Source organism: Oncorhynchus mykiss, chromosome 16 (assembly GCF_057628025.1).
Source record: "Oncorhynchus mykiss isolate SJ-2025 chromosome 16, ASM5762802v1, whole genome shotgun sequence".
Classification (NCBI taxonomy): Eukaryota; Metazoa; Chordata; class Actinopteri; order Salmoniformes; family Salmonidae; genus Oncorhynchus; species Oncorhynchus mykiss.
Genome location: NC_143037.1, coordinates 14,146,993 through 14,163,063, shown reverse-complemented (window position 1 = coordinate 14,163,063; position 16,071 = coordinate 14,146,993). Strand labels below are relative to the sequence as shown.

Here is a 16,071-nt window from a genome sequence, read left to right as displayed (position 1 = left end):
GATTAAGATGGGCAAAAGAACACAGACACTAGACAGAGGAACTCTGCCTAGAAGACCAGCATCCCGGAGTCGCCTATTCAATGTTGACATTGAGACTCGTGTTTTGCGGGTATTATTTCATGAAGCTGCCAGTTGAGGACTTGTGCGGCGCCTGTTTCTCAAACTAGACATTCTAATATACTTGTCGTCTTTCTCAGTTGTGCACCGGGGCCTCCCACTCCTCTTTCTATTCTGGTTAGAGCAAGTTTGCACTGTTCTGTGAAGGGAGTAGTACACAGCGTTGTACGAGATCTTCAGTTTCTTGACAGTTTCTCGCATGGAATAGCCGTCATTTCTCAGAACAAGAACAGACTGACGAGTTTCAGAAGAAGTTATTTGTTTCTGGCCATTTTGAGCCTGTAATCGAACCCACAAATGCTGATGCTCCAGATACTCAACTAGTCTAATGACGGCCAGTTTTATTGCTTCTTTACTCAGTACAACAGTTTTCAGCTGTGCTAACATAATTAGCAAAAGGGTTATCTAATGATCAATTAATCAAATCAAATGTATTTATATAGCCCTTGGTACATCAGCTGATATCTCAAAGTGCTGTACAGAAACCCAGCCTAAAACCCCAAACAGCAAGCAATGCAGGTGTAGAAGCACGGTGGCTAGGAAAAACTCCCTAGAAAGGCCAAAACCTAGGAAGAAACCTAGAGAGGAACCAGGCTATGTGGCGTGACCAGTCCTCCTGGCTGTGCCGGGCGGAGATTATAACAGAACATGTTCATAAATGACCAGCATGGTCAAATAATAATAATCACAGGCAGAACAGTTAAAACTGGAGCAGCATCACGGCCAGGTGGACTGGGGACAGCAAGGAGTCATCATGCCAAGTAGTCCTGAGGCATGGTCCTAGGGCTCAGGTCCTCAGAGAGAGAGAAAGAAAGAGAGAAAGGGAGAATTAGAGAGAGTATACTTAAATTCACACAGGACACCGGATAGGACAGGAGAAGTACTCCAGATATAACAAACTGACCCTAGCCCCCCGACACATAAACTACTGCAGCATAAATACTGGAGGCTGAGACAGGAGGGGTCAGGAGACACTGTGGCCCCATCCGATGACACCCCCGGACAAGGCCAAACAGGAAGGATATAACCCCACCCACTTTGCCAAAGCACAGCCCCCACACCACTAGAGTGATATCTTCAACCACTAACTTACCATCCTGAGACAAGGCAGAGTATAGCCCACAAAGATCTCCGCCATGGCACAACCCAAGGGGGGGCGCCAACCCAGACAGGAAGATCACATCAATGACTCAACCCACTCAAATGACGCACCCCTCCTAGGGACGCCATCAAATAGCACCAGTAAGCCAGTGACTCAGCCCCTGTAATAGGGTTAGAGGCAGAGAATCCCAGTGGAAAGAGGGGAACCGGCCAGGCAGAGACAGCAAGGGCGGTTCGGTGCTCCAGAGCCTTTCTGTTCACCTTCACACTCCTGGGCAAGACTACACTCAATCATATGACCCACTGAAGAGATGAGCCTTCAGTAAAGACTTAAAGGTTGAGACCGAGTTTGCGTCTCTCACATGGGTAGGCAGACCATTCCATAAAAATGGAGCTCTATAGGAGAAAGCCCTGCCTCCAGCTGTTTGCTTAGAAATTCTTGGGACAATTAGGAGGCCTGCGGCTTGTGACCGTAGCGTACGTGTAGGTATGTACGGCAGGACCAAATCAGAGAGATATGTAGGAGCAAGCCCATGTAATGCTTTTTAGGTTAGCAGTAAAACCTTGAAATCAGCCCTTGACCTTGACAGGAAGCCAGTGTAGGGAGGCTAGCACTGGAGTAATATGATACTTTTTTTTGGTTCTAGTCAGGATTCTAGCAGCCGTATTTAGCACTAACTGAAGTTTATTTAGTGCTTTATCCGGGTAGCCAGAAAGTAGAGCATTGCAGTAGTCTAACCTAGAAGTAACAAAAGCATGGATTCATTTTTCTGCATCATTTTTGGACAGAAAGTTTCTGATTTTTGCAATGTTACGTAGATGGAAAAGAGCTGTCCTTGAAACAGTCTTGATATGTTCGTCAAAAGAGAGATCAGGGTCCAGAGTAACGTCGAGGTCCTTCACAGTTTTATTTGAGACGACTGCACAACCATTAAGATTAATTGTCAGATTCAACAGAAGATCTCTTTGTTTCTTGGGACCTAGAGCAAGCATCTCTGTTTTGTCCAAGTTTAAAAGTAGAAAGTTTGCAGCCATCCACTTCCTTATGTCTGAAACACAGTTTTCTAGCGAGGGCAATTTTGGGGCTTCACCATGTTTCATTGAAATGTACAGCTGTGTCATCCGCATAGCAGTGAAAGTTAACATTATGTTTTCGAATGACATCCCCAAGAGGTAAAATATATAGTGAAAACTATAGTGGTCCTAAAACGGAACCTTGAGGAACACCGAAATTTACAGTTGATTTGTCAGAGGACAAACCATTCACAGAGACAAACTGATATCTTTCCGACAGATAAGATCAAACCAGGCCAGAACTTGTCTGTGTAGACCAATTTGGGTTTCCAATCTCTCCAAAAGAATGTGGTGATCAATGGTATCAAAAGCAGCACTAAGGTCTAGGAGCAGAAGGACAGATGCAGAGCCTCGGTCTGATGCCATTAAAAAGTAATTTACCACCTTCACAAGTGCAGTCTCAGTGCTATGATGGGGTCTAAAACCAGACTGAAGCATTTCGTATAATTTTTTTGTCTGCGCAACAGCCTATTTTAAAAATGTTGAGAGGAATGGAAGATTCGATATAGGCCGATTAGTTATTTTTATTTTCTGGGTCAAGGTTTGGCTTTTTCAAGAGAGACTTTATTACTGCCACTTTTAGTGCGTTTGGTACACATCCGGTGGATAGAGAGCCGTTTATTATGTTCAACATAGGAGGGCCAAGCACAGGAAGCAGCTCTTTCAGTAGTTTAGTTGGAATAGGGTCCGGTATGCAGCTTGAAGGTTTAGAGGCCATGACTATTCTCATCATTGTGTCAAGAGATATAGTACTAAAACACTTGAGTGTCTCTCTTGATCCTAGGTCCTGGCAGAGTTGTGCAGACTTAGGACAACTGAGCTTTGAAGGAATACTCAGATTTAAAGAGTCCGTAATTTGCTTTCTAATAATCATGATCTTTTCCTCAAAGAAGTTAATGAATTTATTACTGTTGAAGTGAAAGCCACCCTCTCTTGGGGAATGCTGCTTTTTAGTTAGCTTTAGTTAGCTTAATTTTAGCCTTTTAAAATTAAAAACTTGGATTAGCTAAAACAACATCCCATTGGAAGACAGGAGTGATTGTTGCTGATAAGGGGCCTATGTACACTTATGTAAACTCAGCCAAAAAATAAATTACCCTTTTTCAGGACCCTGTCTTTAAAAAATAATTCGTAAAAATCCAAATAACTTCACAGATCTTCATTGTGAAGGGTGTAAACAGTGTTTTCCATGCTTGTTCAATAAACCATAAACACCTGTTTACGGTCGTTAAGACACTAACAGCTTACAGATTGGTAGGCAATTAAGGTCACAGTTATGAAAACTTAGGACACTAAAGAGGCCTTTCTACTGACTCTGACAAATACCGAAAGAAAGATGCCTAGTGTCCCTGCTCATCTGCATGAACGTGCCTTAGGCATGCTTCAAGGAGGCATAAGGACTGCAGATGTGGCCAGGGCAATAAATTGCAATGTCTACTGTGAGACGCCTAAGACAGCGCGACAGAGAGACAGGACAGACAGCTGATCATCCTCGCAGTGGCAGACCACGTGTAACAACACCTGCACATGATCCGAACATCCGAACATCACACCTGCAGAATAGGTACAGGATGGCAACAACAACTTTCCGAGTTACACCAGGAACTCACAATCCCTCCATCAGTGTTCAGACTGTCCGCAATAGGCTGAGAGAGGCTGGACTGAGCGCTTGTAGGGCTGTTTTAAGGTCCTCACCAGACATCATTGGCAATAACGTCGCCTATGGGTACAAACCCACCCTCGCTGGGCCAGACAGGACTGGCAAAAAGTGCTCTTCACTGATGAGTCGCCGTTTTGTGTCACCAGGGATTCGCGTTTATCGTCGAAGGAATGAGCGTGACACCGAGACCTGTACTCTGGAACGGGATCGATTTGGATGTGGAAGGTCCGTCATGGTCTGGCGGTATGTCATATGTGTGATGGGACTGAGCTTGTTGTCATTGCAGGCAATCTCAACGCTGTGCGTTACAGGGAAGACATCCTCTTCCCTCGTGTGGTACCCTTCCTGCAGGCTCATCCTGACATGACCCTCCAGCATGACATTACCACCAGCCATACTGCTCGTTCTGTGCATGATTTCCTGGATCAGGAATGTCAGTGTTCTGCCAAGACCAGCAAAGAGACCAGATCTCAATCCCATTGAGCATGTCTGGGACCTGTTGGATTGGAGGGTGAGGGCTAGGGCCATTCCCCCCAGATATGTCTGGGAACTTGCAGGTGCCTTGGTGAAAGGGTGGGGTAACATCTCACAGCAAGAACTGGCAAATCAGGTGCAGTCCATGAGGAGGAGATGCACTGCAGTACTTACTACAGCTGGTGGCCACACCAGATACTGACTGTTACTTATGATTTGGACCCCCTTATTGTACAGGGACACATTATTCCATTTCTGTTAGTCACATGTCAGTTTATGTCTCAGTTGTTGAATCTTGTTATGATCATACAAATATTTACACTTGTTAAGTTTGCTGAAAATAAACGCAGTTGACAGTGAGGATGTTTGTTTTTTTGCTGAGTTAGATATTCCATTAAAATAAATCTGCAGTTTCGAGCTACAATAGTCATTTACAACATTAACGATGTCTACGCTGTATTTCTGATAAAAAAAATTGAATTTCAATGGACAAAAAAGTGCTTTTCTTTCAAAAACAAGGAAATTTCTAAGTGACCACAAAGTTTTGAATGGTAGTGTATATATCTATCAAGGCACAAGGCAACCCAAATGCAGACACAGGAGGCAGATGGTTGGAGTGTTACAATGTTTATTAATCCAATGGGGTATGCAAGAGAATGGTCGTGGACAGGCAAAAAGGTCAAAACCAGATCAGAGTCCAGGAGGTACAGAGTGGCAGACAGGCTCATGGTCAAGGCAGGCAGAATGATCAGGCAGACGAGTACAAAGTCCAAAAACAGGCAAGGGTCAAAACCGGGAGGACTAGAAAAAGGAGAATGCAAAAATCAGGAAAACGGGAAAAGCGCTGGTTAACTTGGAAACATACAAGACGAACTGGCACAGAAAGACAGGAAACACAGGGATAAATACACTGGGGAAAATATTAATATTAATCGTCCTCTTAATTCAGTCTCATCTGAAAGTTGTAAATTCTTAGTTATCTGCACGAACCCTGGCTGACAATTTGAATCAGCAATACAAAATTGGGTTTAATTATTTATTTACTAAATACCTAACTAATCACACAGAATTACACATACACATAATTAAAATCATAACTTGATTACAAATTACGTCATAAAGGAAAACGTCCCTAGCGGGCGGAACAGATATGACAGCTTGTTACACAACGGAAAAAGGCTGGGTTTGAGTGAAAGAGCAGGAAGACTGAGGGACACAGGGAGAAGCTGTGCTATCGTAAATACAGTATCTGATGCATTCTAAATTACCGCCCATTTGGAAAAGGAAAATGCAATAAATATTTACTCTGAGCTGCGCTTCGGTAGGTTGGTGGTAGATGGAAGGCTGTGTTGCCAAACCGAGTCCTTTGAAGAATGTCTCTGGTTGTCAATTGGATACATTGTAGTAACGTCATTGGGAGAGAGACGGGATATTCTGTCTGTTCCTTCCTAACCCTCGTTGCATCTGTTGTTGCTAACTCAACGGCTAGGAGGTATCACTTCTGTATTGAATAAGAGTTCAAAGTTCATACCATTCGCAACCAAAGCTCAAGTTGATGTTGGCTTATTTCTGTAGTTATTATCTGAACCATTCTGACATAGGACCGTCGTCCTCACATCTTCGGAACAGGAAGTTATATTGTCGTCAAGAGCTTATATAGGAAGGGAGAAGAGGGCGTGTTTGAAAAGTTTTATAGCCCATTTTCCTTCACAGGGGCGGGCCACTGATTGAGCAGAGCCATATCTTATGAAGACCCAAATCTCACATTTTAGAAGCTAAATTCACATTTCATCCCATCACAAATAATTTCATATTCAAACATTTAAATTGAACAACAATTCCATGTGAATCCGATAACTCTAATGTGTAGACTTTCCACTGTAGAGTTTATGTCATCTTATCATTGATGAGAAGGTATCAGATGACAACCAAACTGGCATCATATTCATTAAGTACCACCGCATATGTTCAATTGATCGGATTGCCAGAATATAGTTCATTTCCCCCCACCTTCTGATGTTCCCCGAATCTCTATGTTAACCAAGGATTTTGCAAATGTAACCTCAGTAGGGTAGAGAGAGGAAAAAGGGGGGAAGAGGTATTTATGACTGTCATAAACCTACCCCCCAGGCCAACGTCATGACAACAGTGTAGGCTAATATTGAATGGATAAGAGTACATGCATTGTTATGAGACCTGTAACTATGGTGCCGTGAGAGAGACAGAGTCCCAAGCAGCATATCTTGAACATCTGGCTCTAACCTGAACAGACACATCATTACAGAAACAGACAGGGCCAGAGAGTCTGATAGGACAGGAAAGCACATAATTCGGGCAAAGGCTGACATTCTAGATAGAACCCTCCCTAGCCGTCATGTCCAGGATTGTCAGACTTTGGAACAGCAACATTCCAGAACTGGAACAGACATCTGTCCTCCTCCTGACACTGTCACACAGATGGCACGGTCTCCATTGACAAATCTGACAGGGGACACTTTGGTGGTTCCAGACAATGGTACAGAAGGGCTGAAATCTGTTTATTTACATGTCGTTAAATCTCCCCGGTGACTCACAGGCTTGTTGAAAGAAATGGTGGACACTCAGTGATTCACTGTTTATGCTGCTAGTAATAATGATTTATCTTTCACAGAGGCCCATGGAAAAACATTTATTTGTTGGCTGAGCTACTCAGGAAAATGTACATTTCTTGACAAATTGCTTAAGGATTAGATTACAGGGTAAGACAAAATTCAATTGCAGTGTCTTCTGCAAATCAGCAACATATGGAATGTTGAAAAGATTTACACCGAAGCAAGCATCCGTATATAATTACTGTTTGCAGTTATAGGATTGCCAATTGGAAAGCTACACATAAACAACATACTGTACTGTGCACAACGGGATGATCAGGGTGAGTGGGAGAAATAGGAAATGTGTTCAGCTGAGCTCCTTCAAAAGACAAAAGTGTACTCCAATTCCAGACTGTGTCATTGGGCCGCCGAGATGCTCAGCGGTCTAAGGCACTGCATCTCAGTGTTTGAGGCGTTACTACAGACACCCTGGTTCGAATCCAGGCTGTATCACAACCGGCCGTGATTGGGAGTCCCATAGGGCGGTGCACAATTGGCCCAGCGTCGTCCGGGTTTGGCCAGGGTATGCCGTTATTGAAACTAATTTGTTCTTAATTGACTTTCCTAGTTCAAATAAATAAGTCCTAAATCAAATAAGAAATGTAGCATTTGAGCATTCACCGCAACAGCCAATATAAGAGATATTCCCATATAGAGTATATGAGGCAGGGTGGGCATATTGGATGCTTGTGACTCACTTGTGTTATTATACACCATCTGTTTGTGTCTATATTACCCATGAGCACCCAGGCTTGCCCCCTGCTAATTTAAAGGTGACTCATTGGCTTACACAGCAGCCCAATTCTGATATTTTGCCCAATTATTGGCAAAATATCTGTTCTGATCGGCCAAAATAGCAATTAGTGGCAAAAGATCTGAAACAGAATCTAAACACAGCCATTTTGACTCCAAATGCCCAACTTTCCTCCTTTGCCTTTTGGCGTCGTTCTTACACTCATACTGTAGTTCTTCTTGGCATGAAAGGTCATTCTCAAGTGTTTTGGGGCGTTTGGATGGTTAGTGGAGCTACAAAATAATTAAGCTTGTCGATTCGCCCAATCAAAACAACACACGCATGCAATCATCCAGCAATCACTGTGGTTAACACCGAAATGCTGAAGAGCATTGAAGTACAAACACAACAGCGTCTCAACACCGTTGCTGGTACTTGGCTACCGCTCAAACACATATTTGGATGCTTAATGCCAAAAGAGGCCCATTAACACTGCTTCTGTTGTACCACATTATAATCCTCATTAGCACAGAAAGGGAGGGGGGGTGTTCTCACTTGATTGAGAAGGGGAGACATTTGGGAGCTGGCCGGTGATGATTATCACACTCTCCGAACCTGGACGCCCAAGGTGGACGAGCAGATGTCCGTTTTGAAAGGCAGAGAGCGAGCCAGTCTGGAGGTAAAGCCATCAGCAAGCCAGCCAACCTAGCTGGGTAAGTAAACACCTGGACCTCTGCACTGCTGAGGCCGGAGGAGGATGTTGTGCAGAGCAACAGTAACCTGTGGTCTCTAATAACGTGGCCAGCTGCCGGCCAAACGATCAACTTTGGCGGGAGAATGGAGAGCCTGTGGAAGCTTGTGATTTGACGAGCCTCTTGCCCTATGACCAGTGTTAATTGGTTAAAGATGGGGGGAATCTCCCTGTTGTGTGCTGCTTGGTTTCAGAGGAGATAAAGATCTGTAAAGATCTGTGATATAGCCAGGTAAAGATCTGTCTGAGGTTTTGTTACAGAAAGTAAAATTGTAATGGAATGTATTTTGATATTTATTTGATCTAATATTGCATGCATGTGCTTTTTTAAATGATTCTATATTTAATATTGAATGTGCTATTTTCTGTGGGCTTGTTTATTTCCATTGACTGCATGATCGAGTGTGATGACTTTGGTTGGACATTAAATCAAACTCTTTGCTAATGACACCTCCCACTGCATCACCTACCTGCAAAGCCATTTGCTAACGCCAGTCCTACAGCCATAGTAAAAGAGATTATCAGACGTACCTGAAAGCTCTCAGATTCGGCGGTGGAAACCTGGCAGGCAGCCACCTCCTGCAGCAGCGCGTCCTCGTCTCCTGTCAGCCCAGCAGGTCCAGACAACCAATGACTCCGGAAGTTTTGGACTCTTCTGCTTGTGATGACCTTGTCTTCCTTCGTGTAAATAGAAGCAAAAATAATCAAACACAATTTGGTGTGACTGAACTGTCACGGCGGATTTTAACAAAAGTAATTTGAAGACTCTGCTCCCAAATTACTATCAACAGATTGACAATTCCACTCTTGACCACTGCTACACGCCTTTTCGACACTAGCATAAGGCCCTCTCCCGTCCTCCTTTCAACCAATTAGACCATGACTACATTTTGCTCCTCCCCTCCTACAAACAAAGACTCAAGAGGAATGTTCCAGTGGTGAGGTCTGCACAATGATGGTATGACAAATCAGAATCTAAGACTGTTGTAATAACGTGGACTGAAATATGTTCTGGGTCAGATACATCAATGAATACGCCAACTCAGTCACCGGATTCATAGAAAAATGCATAGATGATGTGATACCGATGGTGTCTTTCAAAACAGACCTAGATCAAAACCCATGGATTGATGTCAGCCTTGTCGAAAAACTGAAGGAGAGAGATGCTGTTTATGAACACGGCTTGGTCACCGGGACAATTGTAGGGTTAAACAGTACAAATACGGCCTACGTAAAGTGGAGGAGCAATTTGGCGGGTCGGACACAAAGCGAATGTGGCAGCGGCTTCTAACTATCATAGATTATCATAGATCATGGCCTCTAAACCTTCAAGCTGCATACTGGACCCTATTCCAACTAAACTACTGAAAAAGCTGCTTCCTGTGCTTGGCCCTCCTATGTTGAACATAATAAACGGCTCACCTATCCACCGGATGTGTACAACACTCACTAAAAGTGGAAGTAATAAAGCCTCTCTTGAAAAAGCCAAACCTTGGCCTCCCGGGTGGCGCAGTGGTTAAAGGCGCTGTACTGCAGCGCCAGCTGTGCCACCAGAGACTCTGGGTTTGCACCCAGGCTCTGTCGTAACCGGCCGTGACAGGGAGAAAAAGTGGTAAAAAAAGATTTTTAAACAGACAAGGAAAAGCCAAACCTTGACCCAGAAAATATAAAAAACGATCGGCCTATATCGAATCTTCCATTCCTCTCAAAATTTTTAGAAAAGGCTGCTGCGCAGCAACTCACTGCCTTCCTGAAGACAAACAATGTATACGAAATGCTTCAGTCTGGTTTTAGACCCCATCATAGCACTGAGACTGCACTTGTGAAGGTGGTAAATGACCTTTTAATGGCATCAGACCGAGGCTCTGCATCTGTCCTTGTGCTCCTAGACCTTAGTGCTGCTTTTGATACCATCGATCACCACATTTTTTTAGAGAGATTGGAAACCCAAATTGGTCTACACGGACAAGTTCTGGCCTGGTTTAGATCTTATCAGTCGGAAAGATATCAATTTGTCTCTGTGAATGGTTTGTCCTCTGACAAATCAACTGTAAATTTCGGTGTTCCTCAAGGTTCCGTTTTAGGGCCACTATAGTTTTCACTATATATTTTACCTCTTGGGGATGTCATTCGAAAACATAATGTTAACTTTCACTGCTATGCGGATGACACACAGCTGTACATTTCAATGAAACATGTTGAAGCCCCAAAATTGCCCTCACTAGAAGCCTGTGTTTCAGACATAAGGAAGTGGATGGCTGCAAACTTTCTACTTTTAAAGTGTGAAGGTGAACAGAAAGGCTCTGGAGCAACGAACCGCCCTTGCTGTCTCTGCCTGGCCGGTTCCCCTCTTTCCACTGGGATTCTCTGCCTCTAACCCTATTACAGGGGCTGAGTCACTGGCTTACTGGTGCTCTTTCATGCCGTCCCTAGGAGGGGTGCGTCACTTGAGTGGGTTGAGTCACTGATGTGATCTTCCTGTCTGGGTTGGCGCCCCCTTGGGTTGTGCCGTGGTGGAGATCTTTGTGGGCTATACTCGACCTTGTCTCAGGATGGTAAGTTGGTGGTTGAAGATATCCCTCTAGTTGTGTGGGGGCTGTGCTTTGGCAAAGTGGGTGGGGTTATATCCTTCCTGTTTGGCCCTGTCCAGGGGTGTCATTGGATGGGGCCACAGTGACTCCTGACCCCTCCTGTCTCAGCCTCCAGTATTTATGCTACAGTAGTGTATGTGTCGGGGGGCTAGGGTCAGTTTGTTATATCTGGAGTACTTCTCCTGTCCTATCCGGTGTCCTGTGTGAATTTAAGTATACTCTCTCTAATTCTCCCTTTCTCTCTTTCTTTCTCGCTCTCTGAGGACCTGAGCCCTAGGACCATGCCTCAGGACTACTTGGCATGATGACTCCTTGCTGTCCCCAGTCCACCTGGCCGTGCTGCTGCTCCAGTTTCAACTGTTCTGCCTGTGATTATTATTATTTGACCATGCTGGTCATTTATGAACATTTGAACATCTTGGCCATGTTCTGTTATAATCTCTGCCCGGCACAGCCAGGAGGACTGGCCACCCCACATAGCCTGGTTCCTCTCTAGGTTTCTTCCTAGGTTTTGGCCTTTCTAGGGAGTTTTTCCTAGCCACCGTGCATCTACACCTGCAGTGCTTGATTTTTGATTTGATTTGATTTGATTACAAAAATACTCTTCTGGGGGTTGAGAACTACATTGTGTTCACGAAAGTCTCCCCTTTCCATAATGGGGTCATACTAGTTTGTAGCCAAACGGTTCGGACGCTACAGACAGAAATTGGCACATTGGCGGTACCGACTTCAGACGTGGCCTGTTGTGCTTGTGGGGCTCGTAGAGCAAAACAGAGAACACCATCGGGTTCGTGTTTTTGTGAGAAGAACAATTTTCAGAATATCCCCTGGTCTGACAAACAGTTCTGTAGCTCTGCCACTTTCCACCGTAGATGAGGATAGGCTAACATAGGTGAATATTGTGGATTGAGAAGCAGCTCATACCTTTACCTTAAAAATACAGAATTTGATGGGGATGTTTTTATTATGTTAATTCGATTGACACGAAGGTTTTTGTTGCCTATCGACAATGGCAAGCCACCTGGGTCTGACAGCTTGGAAAGAAAACGACTGAGGATGATAGCGGACGATATTGCCACTCCTATTTGCCATCTCTTCAATCTTTCAAAAGTGTGTACCCTCAGGCCTGGAGGGAAGCAAAAGTCATTCTGCTACCCAAGAATAGTAAAGCACCTTTTATTGGCTTAAATAGCTTACCAATCAGCCTGTTACCAATCGTTGGTAAGCCTCTGGACAAAAATGGTGTTTGACCAGATACAATGCTATTTTACAGTAAATAAATGAACAAGACGTTCAGCACACTTATAGGGAAGTGCACTCAACATGCACGGCACTTACACAAATGACTGATGGTTAGCTGTGAGAAATTGATAATAAAAAATTGTGGGAGCTGTTTTGTTGGACTTCAGTGTGGCTTTTGACATTATCGATCATAGTACGTTGCTGGAAAAATGTGTATGTTATGGGTTTACACCCCCTGCTATATTGTGGATAAGGAGTTGCATGTCTAACAGAACACAGAGGATGTGCTTTAATGGAAGCCTCTCCAACATAATCCAGGTAGAGTCAGGAATTCCCCAGGGCAGCTGTTTAGGCCCCTTAGTTTTTCCAATCTTTACTAATGGCCTGACTCTGTGTAAAGCCCATGTGTCTATGTATGCGGCTTACTCAACACTATACAGGTCAGCTTCTATAGTGAGTGGAATCACTGCAACACTTAACTTCTTATGGCTGGGGGTTAGGATTGAGTAGCTCAGATGAATAAATTGCCCAAAGTAAACGGCCTGCTCCTCAGTCTCAGTTGCAATTATATACATATTATTAGTAGTATTGAATAGAAAACACTCTAAATTTTCTAAAAATGTTTGAATGATGTATGCGAGTATAACATAACTCATATGGCAGGCACAATCCTGAGGAGAAATCAAAACAGGAAGTGAGAAATCTGATCTTGGTATGTATTCACCACAGTTCCCATTGAAATCCCCTTAAGATATTAATGATGTTGCACTTCCTAGGGCTTCCACTGGATGTCAACCATCTATAGAAATTTGAATGAGACTTCTACTGTGTTGTGGGACTGAATGAGAGCAGAATGTATCAGGTGTCTGGCAGTCAGCCATTTTCTGATCATGCGCATTTGTCACTTGCGTTCCATTGCTCATCAAGACACAAAGGAATACTCCGGTTGGAACTTTATTGAAGCTTTATGTTAAAAACATCCTAATGATTGATTCTGTACTTAGTTTGAAATGTTTCTTCGACCTGTAATATGACTTCTTGAAGTTTTTGTCCGACGTAACGCTGACCAGAATGAGCGTTTGGATATGTATACCAAACGCGGTAACAAAAGGAGGTATTTGGACATAAACAACGGACATTATCAAACAAAACAAACATTTATTGTGGACCTGGGATTCCTAGGAGTGCTTTATGATGAAGATCATCAAAGGTAAGGGAATATTTATCATTTAATTTCTTGTTTATGTTGACGCCAACATGGCGGCTATTTTGACTATTTGTCTGAGCGCCGTCTCAGATTGTTGCATGGTTTGCTTATTCCGTAAAGTTTTTTTTTAAATCAGACAGCGGTTGCATTAAAAACCTCTTATGGATAGGGGCGACGCTAGCGTCTCAAGTGGCCAATATCCTCGGGAAATGCAGAGCGCCAAATTCAAATAAAATGCTATAAAACTCAAACTTTCATTAAATCACACATGCAGGATACTCAATTAAAGCTACACTCGTTGTGAATCCAGCCAACATGTCAGATTTTAAAAATGCTTTTCGGCAAAAGCATGAGAAGCTATTAGCTAGCATGCACCCACCTGAACCAGTTGTAAACAAAATAACTAACGTAGCAGAACGCTGAAATAAAATATAAAACATGCATTACCTTTGACGAGCTTCTTTGTTGGCACTCCAATATGTCCCATAAACATCACAATTGGTCCTTTTTTTTATTAATTCTGTCCACGTATACCCAAAATGTCCATTTATAAAGCAGGTTTGATCCGGAAAAAAATTGCTTGCCAAAACACAACGTCACTACAAAACATTTCAAAAGTTGCCTATAAACTTTGCCAAAATATTTCAAACTACTTTTGTAATACAACTTTAGGTATTTTTAAACGGTAATAATCGATCAAATTGTAGACGGGGCAATCTGTATTCAATAGAGCAAGTAAACAAAACATGCCCCTTTTTCCCTCTTGCGTAACTCTCAACAGTGTAACATTGTTCCAGGATGTGCCTCTTCTTCGTTGCACCAATGATTAACTTCAACCCAATTCCAAAGACTGGTGACATCCTGTGGAAGTCGTAGGAACTGTAAAATGGTCGCTATGAAATATCCCTTGGCAAAGACAAGTGAGGGAACGGTCAGAGGCAAAAAATAATAATCCGAATAGTTTTTCCTCAGGGTTTTGCCTGCTACATAAGTTCTGTTATAGTCACAGACATGATTGAACCAGTTTTAGAAACTTCAGAGTGTTCTCTATCCACACCTACTAATCATATGCATATAATATATTCCTGACATGAGTAGCAGGAAGTTGAAATTGTGCACGCTATTTATCCAAAAGTGGAAATGCTATCCTTAAGGATAAGGAGAGGTGTATATATATAATTCCACATGTATAACTTGTATTATCATCTACATTTATAATGAGTATTTCTGTTGAATGATGTGGCTATACAAAATCACTGGATGTTTTTGGAACTAGTGAATGTAACGCTAACCTGTGAATGTGAATGTAACGCCAATGTAAACTCATATTTTGATATAAATATGAACTTTATCAAACAAAACATATATGTATTGTATAACATGAAGTCCTATGAGTGTCATCTGATGAAGATCATCAAAGGTTAGTGATTAATGCTCCCCCTATTTGTGCTTTTTTTGACTGCTATCTTTGGCTGGAAAAAATGGCTGTGTTTATTGTCGTTTGGTGGTGACCTAACATACTCGTTTGTGGTGCTTTTACTGTAAAGCATATTTGAAATCTGACATTTTAGGGGGGGGGATTAATAACAGGATTACCTTTAAAATGGTATGAGATACATGTATGTTTGAGGAATTTTAATTATGAGATGTTTGATGTTTTGAATTTGACGCCCTGCACTTTCACTGGCTGTTGTAATATTATCCCGTTAATGGGATGTCAGCCCAAAGAGGTTTTAACAAAGAGCTGCAGTCAGTTTCAGAATGGGTGGCAATAAATATGTTAATTATAAGTCAACAACGAAAATAATTGTATTTGGGACAAATCATACACTAAATCCTAAACCTCAACTAAATATTGCAATGAATAATGTGGAAATTGAGCAAGTTGAGAAGACTAAACTGCTTAGAGTAACCCTGGATTGTAAATGGTTATGGTCAAAACATATTGATGCAACAGTAGCGAAGATGGGGAGAGTTCTGTCCATAATAAAGCGTTGCTCTGCCTTCTTAACAACAACATCAATAAGTCAGGTCCTACAGGCTCTAGTTTTGTCGCACCTGGACTACTGCCCAGTCATGTGGTCAGGTGCCACAACGAGGGAATTGGGAAAATTACAACTGGTCCAAACAAGGCAGTACGGCTGGCTCTTAAATGTACAGGTAGCGCTAACATAAAAAAATGCATGTCAATCTCTCATGGCTCAAAGTAGAGGAGAGATTGACTTCATCACTACTTGTTTTTGTAAGAAGTATTGCCATGTTGAATGCACCGAGCTGTCTGTTTAATTAAACTACTAGCACACAACACCCATGCATACCCACAAGACATTCTACCAGAGGTATCTTCACAGTCCCCAAGTCCAGAACAGACTATGGTAAGTGTACAGTACCACATAGAGCCATGGCTACATGGAACTCTATTCCACATCAAGTGACTCAAGCAAGCAGTAAAATCAGATCTAAACTGACAAAAATACACCTCATGGAAGAG

General features: G+C 42.8%; 1 long non-coding RNA gene across 1 annotated transcript in view; it reads right to left on the bottom strand.

Moving 5' to 3' along the window:
- The window catches only part of LOC149976556 (uncharacterized), a 36,212-nt gene extending 21,748 nt beyond the window's left edge, over window positions 1-14,464 (bottom strand). The window contains exon 1 of the long non-coding RNA XR_016487140.1: window positions 14,028-14,464. This is a non-coding gene — a long non-coding RNA (uncharacterized LOC149976556). The remainder of the gene's footprint in view (window positions 1-14,027) is intronic.
- Window positions 14,465-16,071: the final 1,607 nt, after the last annotated feature.